Here is a 12,534-nt window from a genome sequence, read left to right as displayed (position 1 = left end):
GTACAATTGCAACGAATTGGAGGAGAAAGTTTAAACAAACGCGATGAATTTGAACGCTCACATCTAGGCCGGGCCAGGTCCAAATGGCCTGCAACTCGGTGCGCATCACCTCCATGACTGTCCCTAACGAACGCCACCTGCCACGCTTTCGGCCCGTCCCTAGAGGCATTAAAAAATCGTAGCGTAATAACGATGGTTCCGATCCGCGTGCCGCGCGAAGGCGATTACAGGCGAGATGCATCCCTTTCCAAAGAGCCATGAACAGACTTTCTACTCCCAAGGAGCCCAAAGATATTAAGCCGCAAATACGTCCTACGCGCGTCTTTTCTACGCCGCGCACCACATTTAAAAAATCATAGCGTGAAAACCGTGGGTTCGATCCGCGTGCCGCTCGAAGGCGATTACAGGGGAGATGCAGCCCTTTCCAAAGAGCCATGAACAGACTTCCTACTCCCAACGAGACAAGAGATATTAAGCCGCAATGATGTCCGACGCGCGCATTTTCTCCGCCGCGCACCACATTTAAAAAATCGTAGCGTGAGAACGGTGGGTCCGATCCGCGTGCCGCTTAAAGGCGATTACAGGGGAGATGCAGCCCTTTCCAAAGAGCCATGAACAGACTTTCTACTCCCAAGGAGACAAGAGATATTAAGCCGAAATGACGTCCGACGCGCGCATTTTCTCCGCCGCGCACCACATTTTAAAAAATCATAGCGTGAAAACCGTGGGTTCGATCCGCGTGCCGCTCGAAGGCGATTACAGGGGAGATGCAGCCCTTTCCAAAGAGCCATGAACAGACTTCCTACTCCCAACGAGACAAGAGATATTAAGCCGCAATGACGTCCGACGCACGCATTTATTGCTCCACGCACCACATTTAAAAAATCGTAGCGTGAGAACGGTGGGTCCGATCCGCGTGCCGCTTAAAGGCGATTACAGGGGAGATGCAGCCCTTTCCAAAGAGCCATGAAGAGACTTTCTACTCCCAAGGAGACAAGAGATATTAAGCCGCAATGACGTCCGACGCGCGCATTTTCTCCGCCGCGCACCACATTTAAAAAAATCATAGCGTGAAAACCGTGGGTTCGATCCGCGTGCCGCTCGAAGGCGATTACAGGGGAGATGCAGCCCTTTCCAAAGAGCCATGAACAGACTTTCTACTCCCAATGAGACAAGAGATATTAAGCCGCAAATACGTCCGGCGCGCGTCTTTTCTCCGCCGTGCAACACATTTAAAAAAAATCGTAGCGTGAAAACCGTGGGTTCGATCCGCGTGCCGCTCGAAGGCGATTACAGGGGAGATGCATCCCTTTCAAAAGAGCCATGAACAGACTTTCTACTCCCAAGGAGACCAGAAATATTAACATATAAAGCGTTACGCTCCTGTCGGATGAGCGAGAAACGCTTGTACAATTGCAACGAATTGGAGGAGAAAGTTTAAACAAACGCGCTGACTTTGAACGCTCACATCTAGGCCGGGCCAACTCCAAATGGCGTGCAACTCGTTGTGCATCACCTCCATGACTGTCCCTAACGAACGCCACCTGCCACGCTTTCGGCCTATCCCTGGCGGCATTAAAAAATCGTAGCGTGATAACGATGGTTCCGATGCCCGTGCCGCTCGAAGGCGATTACAGGGGAGATACAGCCCTTTCCAAAGAGCCATGAACAGACTTTCTACTCCCAAGGAGACAAGAGATATTACGCGCATTTTCTCCGACGCGCACCACGTTTAAAAAATCGTAGCGTGAGAACGGTGGGTCCGATCCGCGTGCCGCTTAAAGGCGATTACAGGGGAGATGCAACCCTTTCCAAAGAGGCATGAATAGACTTCCTACTCCCAAGGAGACAAGAGATATTAAGCCGCAATGACGTCCGACGCACGCATTTTCTCCGCCGCGCAGCACATTTAAAAAAATCATAGCGTGAAAACCGTGGGATCGATCCGCGTGCCGCTCGAAGGCGATTACAGGGGAGATGGAGCCCTTTCCAAAGAGGCATGAACAGACTTCCTACTCCCAAGGAGCCCAAAGATATTAAGCCGCAAATACGTCCTACGCGCGTCTTTTCTACGCCGCGCACCACATTTAAAAAATCGTAGCGTAAGAACGGTGGGTCCGATCCGCGTGCCGCTTAAAGGCGATTACAGGGGAGATGCAAACCTTTCCAAAGAGCCATGAAAAGACTTTCTACTCCCAAGGAGACAAGAGATATTAAGCCGCAATGACGTCCGACGCGCGCATTTTCTCCGACGCGCAACACATTTAAAAAAATCATAGCGTGAAAACCGTGGGTTCGATCCGCGTGCCGCTCGAAGGCGATTACAGGGGAGATGCAGCCCTTTCCAAAGAGCCATGAACAGACTTTCTACTCCCAATGAGACAAGAGATATCAAGCCGCAAATACGTCCGGCGCGCGTCTATTCTCCGCCGCGCAACACATTTAAAAAAAATCGTAGCGTGAAAACCGTGGGTTCGATCCGCGTGCCGCTTAAAGGCGATTACAGGGGAGATGCAGCCCTTTCCAAAGAGCCATGAAAAGACTTTCTACTCCCAAGGAGACAAGAGATATTAACAGATAAAGCGTTATGCTCCAGTCGGATGAGCGAGAAACGCTTGTACAATTGCAACGAATTGGAGGAGAAAGTTTAAACAAACGCGCTGACTTTGAAGGCTCACATCTAGGCCGGGCCAGGTCCAAATAGCCTGAAACTCGGTCCGCATCACGTCCATGACTTTTCCTAACGAACGCCACCTGCCAAGCTTTCGGCCCGTCCCTGTCGGCATTAAAAAATCGTAGTGTGATAAGGATGGTTCCGATCCGCGTGCCGCGCGAAGGCGATTACAGGGGAGATGCAGCCCTTTCCAAAGAACCATGAAAAGACTTTCTACTCCCAAGGAGACAAGAGATATTAAGCCGCAATGACGTCCGACGCGCGCATTTTCTCCGCCGCGCAGCACATTTAAAAAAATCATAGCGTGAAAACCGTGGGTTCGATCCACGTGCCGCTCGAAGGCGATTACAGGGGAGATGCAGCCCTTTCCAAAGAGGCATGAACAGACTTCCTACTCCCAAGGAGCCCAAAGATATTAAGCCTTAAATACGTCCTACGCGCGTCTTTTCTACGCCGCGCACCACATTTAAAAGATCGTATCGGAAGAACGGTGGGTCCAATCCGCGTGCCGCTTAAAGGCGATTACAAGGGAGTTGCAAACCTTTCCAAAGAGCCATGAAAAGACTTTCTACTCCCAAGGAGACAATAGATATTAAGCCGAAATGACGTCCGACGCGCGCATTTTCTCCGACGCGCACCACATTTAAAAAAATCATAGCGTGAAAACCGTGGGTTCGATCCGCGTGCCGCTCGAAGGCGATTACAGCGGAGATGCAGCCCTTTCCAAAGAGCCATGAAAAGACTTTCTACTCCCAAGGAGACAAGAGATATTAAGCCGCAATGACGTCCGACGCGCACATTTTCTCCGACGCGCAACACATTTAAAAAAATCATAGCGTGAAAACCGTGGGTTCGATCCGCGTGCCGCTCGAAGGCGATTACAGGGGAGATGCAGCCCTTTCCAAAGAGCCATGAACAGACTTTCTACTCCCAATGAGACAAGAGATATCAAGCCGCAAATACGTCCGGCGCGCGTCTATTCTCCGCCGCGCAACACATTTAAAAAAAATCGTAGCTTGAAAACCGTGGGTTCGATCCGCGTGCCGCTTAAAGGCGATTACAGGGGAGATGCAGCCCTTTCCAAAGAGCCATGAAAAGACTTTCTACTCCCAAGGAGACCAGAAATATTAACATATAAAGCGTTACGCTCCAGTCGGATGAACGAGAAACGCTTGTACAATTGCAACGAATTGGAGGAGAAAGTTTAAACAAACGCGCTGACTTTGAACGCTCACATCTAGGCCGGGCCAACTCCAAATGGCGTGCAACTCGGTGCGCATCACCTCCATGACTGTCCCTAACGAACGCCACCTGCCACGCTTTCGGCCCGTCCCTGGCGGCATTAAAAAATCGTAGCGTGATAACGATGGTTCCGATGCGCGAGCCGCTCGAAGGCGATTACAGGGGAGATACAACCCTTTCCAAAGAGCCATGAACAGACTTTCTACTCCCAAGGAGACAAGAGATATTACGCGCATTTTCTCCGACGCGCACCACGTTTAAAAAATCGTAGCGTGATAACGATGGTTCGGATCCGCGTGCCGCTCGAAGGCGATTACAGGGGAGATGCAGCCCTTTCCAAAGAGCCATGAACAGACTTCCTACTCCCAAGGAGCCCAAAGATATTAAGCCGCAAATACGTCCTACGCGCGTCTTTTCTACGCCGCGCACCACATTTAAAAAATCGTATCGTAAGAACGGTGGGTCCGATCCGCGTGCCGCTTAAAGGCGATTACAGGGGAGATGCAGCCCTTTCCAAAGAGCCATGAATAGACTTTCTACTCCTAAAGAGCCCAAAGATATTAAGCCGCAAATACGTCCTACGCGCGTCTTTTATACGCCGCGCACCACATTTAAAAAATCGTATCGTAAGAACGGTGGGTCCGATCCGCGTGCCGCTTAAAGGCGATTACAGGGGAGATGCAGCCCTTTCCAAAGAGCCATGAATAGACTTTCTACTTCCAAGGAGACCAGAGATATTAACAGATAAAGCGTTACGCTCCAGTCGGATGAGCGAGAAACGCTTGTACAATTGCAACGAATTGGAGGAGAAAGTTTAAACAAACGCGCTGACTTTGAACGCTCACATCTAGGCCGGGCCAGGTCCAAATGGCCTGCAACTCCGCGCGCATCACCTCCATGACTGTCCCTAACGAACGCCACCTGCCACGCTTTCGGCCCGTCCCTGTCGGCATTAAAAAATCGTAGCGTGATAACGATGGTTCCGATCCGCGTGCCGCTCGAAGGCGATTACAGCGGAGATGCAGCCCTTTCCAAAGAGCCATGAACAGACTTTCTACACCCAATGAGACAAGAGATATTAAGCCGCAAATACGTCCGGCGCGCGTCTTTTCTCCGCCGCGCAACACATTTAAAAAAATCGTAGCGTGAAAACCGTGGGTTCGATCCGCGTGCCGCTCGAAGGCGATTACAGGGGAGATGCAGCCCTTTCCAAAGAGCCATGAACAGACTTTCTACTCCCAAGGAGACCAGAGATATTAACAGATAAAGCGTTACGCTCCAGTCGGATGAGCGAGAAACGCTTGTACAATTGCAACGAATTGGAGGAGAAAGTTTAAACAAACGCGATGAATTTGAACGCTCACATCTAGGCCGGGCCAGGTCCAAATGGCCTGCAACTCGGTGCGCATCACCTCCATGACTGTCCCTAACGAACGCCACCTGCCACGCTTTCGGCCCGTCCCTAGAGGCATTAAAAAATCGTAGCGTAATAACGATGGTTCCGATCCGCGTGCCGCGCGAAGGCGATTACAGGGGAGATGCATCCCTTTCCAAAGAGCCATGAACAGACTTTCTACTCCCAAGGAGCCCAAAGATATTAAGCCGCAAATACGTCCTACGCGCGTCTTTTCTACGCCGCGCACCACATTTAAAAAATCATAGCGTGAAAACCGTGGGTTCGATCCGCGTGCCGCTCGAAGGCGATTACAGGGGAGATGCAGCCCTTTCCAAAGAGCCATGAACAGACTTCCTACTCCCAACGAGACAAGAGATATTAAGCCGCAATGATGTCCGACGCGCGCATTTTCTCCGCCGCGCACCACATTTAAAAAATCGTAGCGTGAGAACGGTGGGTCCGATCCGCGTGCCGCTTAAAGGCGATTACAGGGGAGATGCAGCCCTTTCCAAAGAGCCATGAACAGACTTTCTACTCCCAAGGAGACAAGAGATATTAAGCCGAAATGACGTCCGACGCGCGCATTTTCTCCGCCGCGCACCACATTTTAAAAAATCATAGCGTGAAAACCGTGGGTTCGATCCGCGTGCCGCTCGAAGGCGATTACAGGGGAGATGCAGCCCTTTCCAAAGAGCCATGAACAGACTTCCTACTCCCAAAGAGACAAGAGATATTAAGCCGCAATGACGTCCGACGCACGCATTTATTGCTCCACGCACCACATTTAAAAAATCGTAGCGTGAGAACGGTGGGTCCGATCCGCGTGCCGCTTAAAGGCGATTACAGGGGAGATGCAGCCCTTTCCAAAGAGCCATGAAGAGACTTTCTACTCCCAAGGAGACAAGAGATATTAAGCCGCAATGACGTCCGACGCGCGCATTTTCTCCGCCGCGCACCACATTTAAAAAAATCATAGCGTGAAAACCGTGGGTTCGATCCGCGTGCCGCTCGAAGGCGATTACAGGGGAGATGCAGCCCTTTCCAAAGAGCCATGAACAGACTTTCTACTCCCAATGAGACAAGAGATATTAAGCCGCAAATACGTCCGGCGCGCGTCTTTTCTCCGCCGTGCAACACATTTAAAAAAAATCGTAGCGTGAAAACCGTGGGTTCGATCCGCGTGCCGCTCGAAGGCGATTACAGGGGAGATGCATCCCTTTCAAAAGAGCCATGAACAGACTTTCTACTCCCAAGGAGACCAGAAATATTAACATATAAAGCGTTACGCTCCTGTCGGATGAGCGAGAAACGCTTGTACAATTGCAACGAATTGGAGGAGAAAGTTTAAACAAACGCGCTGACTTTGAACGCTCACATCTAGGCCGGGCCAACTCCAAATGGCGTGCAACTCGTTGTGCATCACCTCCATGACTGTCCCTAACGAACGCCACCTGCCACGCTTTCGGCCTATCCCTGGCGGCATTAAAAAATCGTAGCGTGATAACGATGGTTCCGATGCGCGTGCCGCTCGAAGGCGATTACAGGGGAGATACAGCCCTTTCCAAAGAGCCATGAACAGACTTTCTACTCCCAAGGAGACAAGAGATATTACGAGCATTTTCTCCGACGCGCACCACGTTTAAAAAATCGTAGCGTGAGAACGGTGGGTCCGATCCGCGTGCCGCTTAAAGGCGATTACAGGGGAGATGCAACCCTTTCCAAAGAGGCATGAATAGACTTCCTACTCCCAAGGAGACAAGAGATATTAAGCCGCAATGACGTCCGACGCGCGCATTTTCTCCGCCGCGCAGCACATTTAAAAAAATCATAGCGTGAAAACCGTGGGATCGATCCGCGTGCCGCTCGAAGGCGATTACAGGGGAGATGGAGCCCTTTCCAAAGAGGCATGAACAGACTTCCTACTCCCAAGGAGCCCAAAGATATTAAGCCGCAAATACGTCCTACGCGCGTCTTTTCTACGCCGCGCACCACATTTAAAAAATCGTAGCGTAAGAACGGTGGGTCCGATCCGCGTGCCGCTTAAAGGCGATTACAGGGGAGATGCAAACCTTTCCAAAGAGCCATGAAAAGACTTTCTACTCCCAAGGAGACAAGAGATATTAAGCCGCAATGACGTCCGACGCGCGCATTTTCTCCGACGCGCAACACATTTAAAAAAATCATAGCGTGAAAACCGTGGGTTCGATCCGCGTGCCGCTCGAAGGCGATTACAGGGGAGATGCAGCCCTTTCCAAAGAGCCATGAACAGACTTTCTACTCCCAATGAGACAAGAGATATCAAGCCGCAAATACGTCCGGCGCGCGTCTATTCTCCGCCGCGCAACACATTTAAAAAAAATCGTAGCGTGAAAACCGTGGGTTCGATCCGCGTGCCGCTTAAAGGCGATTACAGGGGAGATGCAGCCCTTTCCAAAGAGCCATGAAAAGACTTTCTACTCCCAAGGAGACAAGAGATATTAACAGATAAAGCGTTACGCTCCAGTCGGATGAGCGAGAAACGCTTGTACAATTGCAACGAATTGGAGGAGAAAGTTTAAACAAACGCGCTGACTTTGAAGGCTCACATCTAGGCCGGGCCAGGTCCAAATAGCCTGAAACTCGGTCCGCATCACGTCCATGACTTTTCCTAACGAACGCCACCTGCCAAGCTTTCGGCCCGTCCCTGTCGGCATTAAAAAATCGTAGCGTGATAAGGATGGTTCCGATCCGCGTGCCGCGCGAAGGCGATTACAGGGGAGATGCAGCCCTTTCCAAAGAACCATGAAAAGACTTTCTACTCCCAAGGAGACAAGAGATATTAAGCCGCAATGACGTCCGACGCGCGCATTTTCTCCGCCGCGCAGCACATTTAAAAAAATCATAGCGTGAAAACCGTGGGTTCGATCCACGTGCCGCTCGAAGGCGATTACAGGGGAGATGCAGCCCTTTCCAAAGAGGCATGAACAGACTTCCTACTCCCAAGGAGCCCAAAGATATTAAGCCTTAAATACGTCCTACGCGCGTCTTTTCTACGCCGCGCACCACATTTAAAAGATCGTATCGGAAGAACGGTGGGTCCAATCCGCGTGCCGCTTAAAGGCGATTACAAGGGAGTTGCAAACCTTTCCAAAGAGCCATGAAAAGACTTTCTACTCCCAAGGAGACAATAGATATTAAGCCGAAATGACGTCCGACGCGCGCATTTTCTCCGACGCGCACCACATTTAAAAAAATCATAGCGTGAAAACCGTGGGTTCGATCCGCGTGCCGCTCGAAGGCGATTACAGCGGAGATGCAGCCCTTTCCAAAGAGCCATGAAAAGACTTTCTACTCCCAAGGAGACAAGAGATATTAAGCCGCAATGACGTCCGACGCGCGCATTTTCTCCGACGCGCAACACATTTAAAAAAATCATAGCGTGAAAACCGTGGGTTCGATCCGCGTGCCGCTCGAAGGCGATTACAGGGGAGATGCAGCCCTTTCCAAAGAGCCATGAACAGACTTTCTACTCCCAATGAGACAAGAGATATCAAGCCGCAAATACGTCCGGCGCGCGTCTATTCTCCGCCGCGCAACACATTTAAAAAAAATCGTAGCTTGAAAACCGTGGGTTCGATCCGCGTGCCGCTTAAAGGCGATTACAGGGGAGATGCAGCCCTTTCCAAAGAGCCATGAAAAGACTTTCTACTCCCAAGGAGACCAGAAATATTAACATATAAAGCGTTACGCTCCAGTCGGATGAACGAGAAACGCTTGTACAATTGCAACGAATTGGAGGAGAAAGTTTAAACAAACGCGCTGACTTTGAACGCTCACATCTAGGCCGGGCCAACTCCAAATGGCGTGCAACTCGGTGCGCATCACCTCCATGACTGTCCCTAACGAACGCCACCTGCCACGCTTTCGGCCCGTCCCTGGCGGCATTAAAAAATCGTAGCGTGATAACGATGGTTCCGATGCGCGAGCCGCTCGAAGGCGATTACAGGGGAGATACAACCCTTTCCAAAGAGCCATGAACAGACTTTCTACTCCCAAGGAGACAAGAGATATTACGCGCATTTTCTCCGACGCGCACCACGTTTAAAAAATCGTAGCGTGATAACGATGGTTCGGATCCGCGTGCCGCTCGAAGGCGATTACAGGGGAGATGCAGCCCTTTCCAAAGAGCCATGAACAGACTTCCTACTCCCAAGGAGCCCAAAGATATTAAGCCGCAAATACGTCCTACGCGCGTCTTTTCTACGCCGCGCACCACATTTAAAAAATCGTATCGTAAGAACGGTGGGTCCGATCCGCGTGCCGCTTAAAGGCGATTACAGGGGAGATGCAGCCCTTTCCAAAGAGCCATGAATAGACTTTCTACTCCTAAAGAGCCCAAAGATATTAAGCCGCAAATACGTCCTACGCGCGTCTTTTATACGCCGCGCACCACATTTAAAAAATCGTATCGTAAGAACGGTGGGTCCGATCCGCGTGCCGCTTAAAGGCGATTACAGGGGAGATGCAGCCCTTTCCAAAGAGCCATGAATAGACTTTCTACTTCCAAGGAGACCAGAGATATTAACAGATAAAGCGTTACGCTCCAGTCGGATGAGCGAGAAACGCTTGTACAATTGCAACGAATTGGAGGAGAAAGTTTAAACAAACGCGCTGACTTTGAACGCTCACATCTAGGCCGGGCCAGGTCCAAATGGCCTGCAACTCCGCGCGCATCACCTCCATGACTGTCCCTAACGAACGCCACCTGCCACGCTTTCGGCCCGTCCCTGTCGGCATTAAAAAATCGTAGCGTGATAACGATGGTTCCGATCCGCGTGCCGCGCGAAGGCGATTACAGGGGAGATGCAAACCTTTCCAAAGAGCCATGAAAAGACTTTCTACTCCCAAGGAGACAAGAGATATTAAGCCGAAATGACGTCCGACGCGCGCATTTCCTCCGCCGCGCACCACATTTAAAAAAATCATAGCGTGAAAACCGTGGGTTCGATCCGCGTGCCGCTCGAAGGCGATTACAGAGGAGATGCAGCCCTTTCCAAAGAGGCATGAACAGACTTCCTACTCCCAAGGAGCCCAAAGATATTAAGCCGCAAATACGTCCTACGCGCGTCTTTTCTACGCCGCGCACCACATTTAAAAAATCGTATCGGAAGAACGGTGGGTCCAATCCGCGTGCCGCTTAAAGGCGATTACAAGGGAGATGCAAACCTTTCCAAAGAGCCATGAAAAGACTTTCTACTCCCAAGGAGACAATAGATATTAAGCCGAAATGACATCCGACGCGCGCATTTTCTCCGCCGCGCACCACATTTAAAAAAATCATAGCGTGAAAACCGTGGGTTCGATCCGCGTGCCGCTCGAAGGCGATTACAGCGGAGATGCAGCCCTTTCCAAAGAGCCATGAACAGACTTTCTACACCCAATGAGACAAGAGATATTAAGCCGCAAATACGTCCGGCGCGCGTCTTTTCTCCGCCGCGCAACACATTTAAAAAAATCGTAGCGTGAAAACCGTGGGTTCGATCCGCGTGCCGCTCGAAGGCGATTACAGGGGAGATGCAGCCCTTTCCAAAGAGCCATGAACAGACTTTCTACTCCCAAGGAGACCAGAGATATTAACAGATAAAGCGTTACGCTCCAGTCGGATGAGCGAGAAACGCTTGTACAATTGCAACGAATTGGAGGAGAAAGTTTAAACAAACGCGCAGACTTTGAAGGCTCACATCTAGGCCGGGCCAGGTCCAAATGGCCTGCAACTCGGTCCGCATCACGTCCATGACTTTTCCTAACGAACGCCACCTGCCAAGCTTTCGGCCCGTCCCTGTCGGCATTAAAAAATCGTAGCGTGATAAGGATGGTTCCGATCCGCGTGCCGCGCGAAGGCGATTACAGGGGAGATGCAGCCCTTTCCAAAGAACCATGAAAAGACTTTCTACTCCCAAGGAGACAAGAGATATTAAGCCGCAATGACGTCCGACGCGCGCATTTTCTCCGCCGCGCAGCACATTTAAAAAAATCATAGCGTGAAAACCGTGGGTTCGATCCACGTGCCGCTCGAAGGCGATTACAGGGGAGATGCAGCCCTTTCCAAAGAGGCATGAACAGACTTCCTACTCCCAAGGAGCCCAAAGATATTAAGCCGCAAATACGTCCTACGCGCGTCTTTTCTACGCCGCGCACCACATTTAAAAAATCGTATCGGAAGAACGGTGGGTCCAATCCGCGTGCCGCTTAAAGGCGATTACAAGGGAGATGCAAACCTTTCCAAAGAGCCATGAAAAGACTTTCTACTCCCAAGGAGACAATAGATATTAAGCCGAAATGACGTCCGACGCGCACATTTTCTCCGACGCGCACCACATTTAAAAAAATCATAGCGTGAAAACCGTGGGTTCGATCCGCGTGCCGCTCGAAGTCGATTACAGCGGAGATGCAGCCCTTTCCAAAGAGCCATGAAAAGACTTTCTACTCCCAATGAGACAAGAGATATTAAGCCGCAATGACGTCCGACGCGCGCATTTTCTCCGACGCGCAACACATTTAAAAAATCATAGCGTGAAAACCGTGGGTTCGATCCGCGTGCCGCTCGAAGGCGATTACAGGGGAGATGCAGCCCTTTCCAAAGAGCCATGAAAAGACTTTCTACACCCAATGAGACAAGAGATATTAAGCCGCAAATATGTCCGGCGCGCGTCTTTTCTCCGCCGCGCAACACATTTAAAAAAAATCGTAGCGTGAAAAACGTGGGTTCGATCCGCGTGCCGCTCGAAGGCGATTACAGGGGAGATGCATCCCTTTCAAAAGAGCCATGAACAGACTTTCTACTCCCAAGGAGACCAGAAATATTAACATATAAAGCGTTACGCTCCAGTCGGATGAACGAGAAACGCTTGTACAATTGCAACGAATTGGAGGAGAAAGTTTAAACAAACGCGCTGACTTTGAACGCTCACATCTAGGCCGGGCCAACTCCAAATGGCGTGCAACTCGGTGCGCATCACCTCCATGACTGTCCCTAACGAACGCCACCTGCCACGCTTTCGGCCCGTCCCTGGCGGCATTAAAAAATCGTAGCGTGATAACGATGGTTCCGATGCGCGAGCCGCTCGAAGGCGATCACAGGGGAGATACAGCCCTTTCCAAAGAGCCATGAACAGACTTTCTACTCCCAAGGAGACAAGAGATATTACGCGCATTTTCTCCGACGCGCACCACGTTTAAAAAA

Source organism: Electrophorus electricus, chromosome 5 (assembly GCF_041902795.1).
Source record: "Electrophorus electricus isolate QZ-2024a chromosome 5, ASM4190279v1, whole genome shotgun sequence".
In the NCBI taxonomy this organism is placed as follows: domain Eukaryota; kingdom Metazoa; phylum Chordata; class Actinopteri; order Gymnotiformes; family Gymnotidae; genus Electrophorus; species Electrophorus electricus.
The sequence above is the reverse complement of the archived record's forward strand: the minus strand, read 5'-3'. Positions refer to the sequence as shown.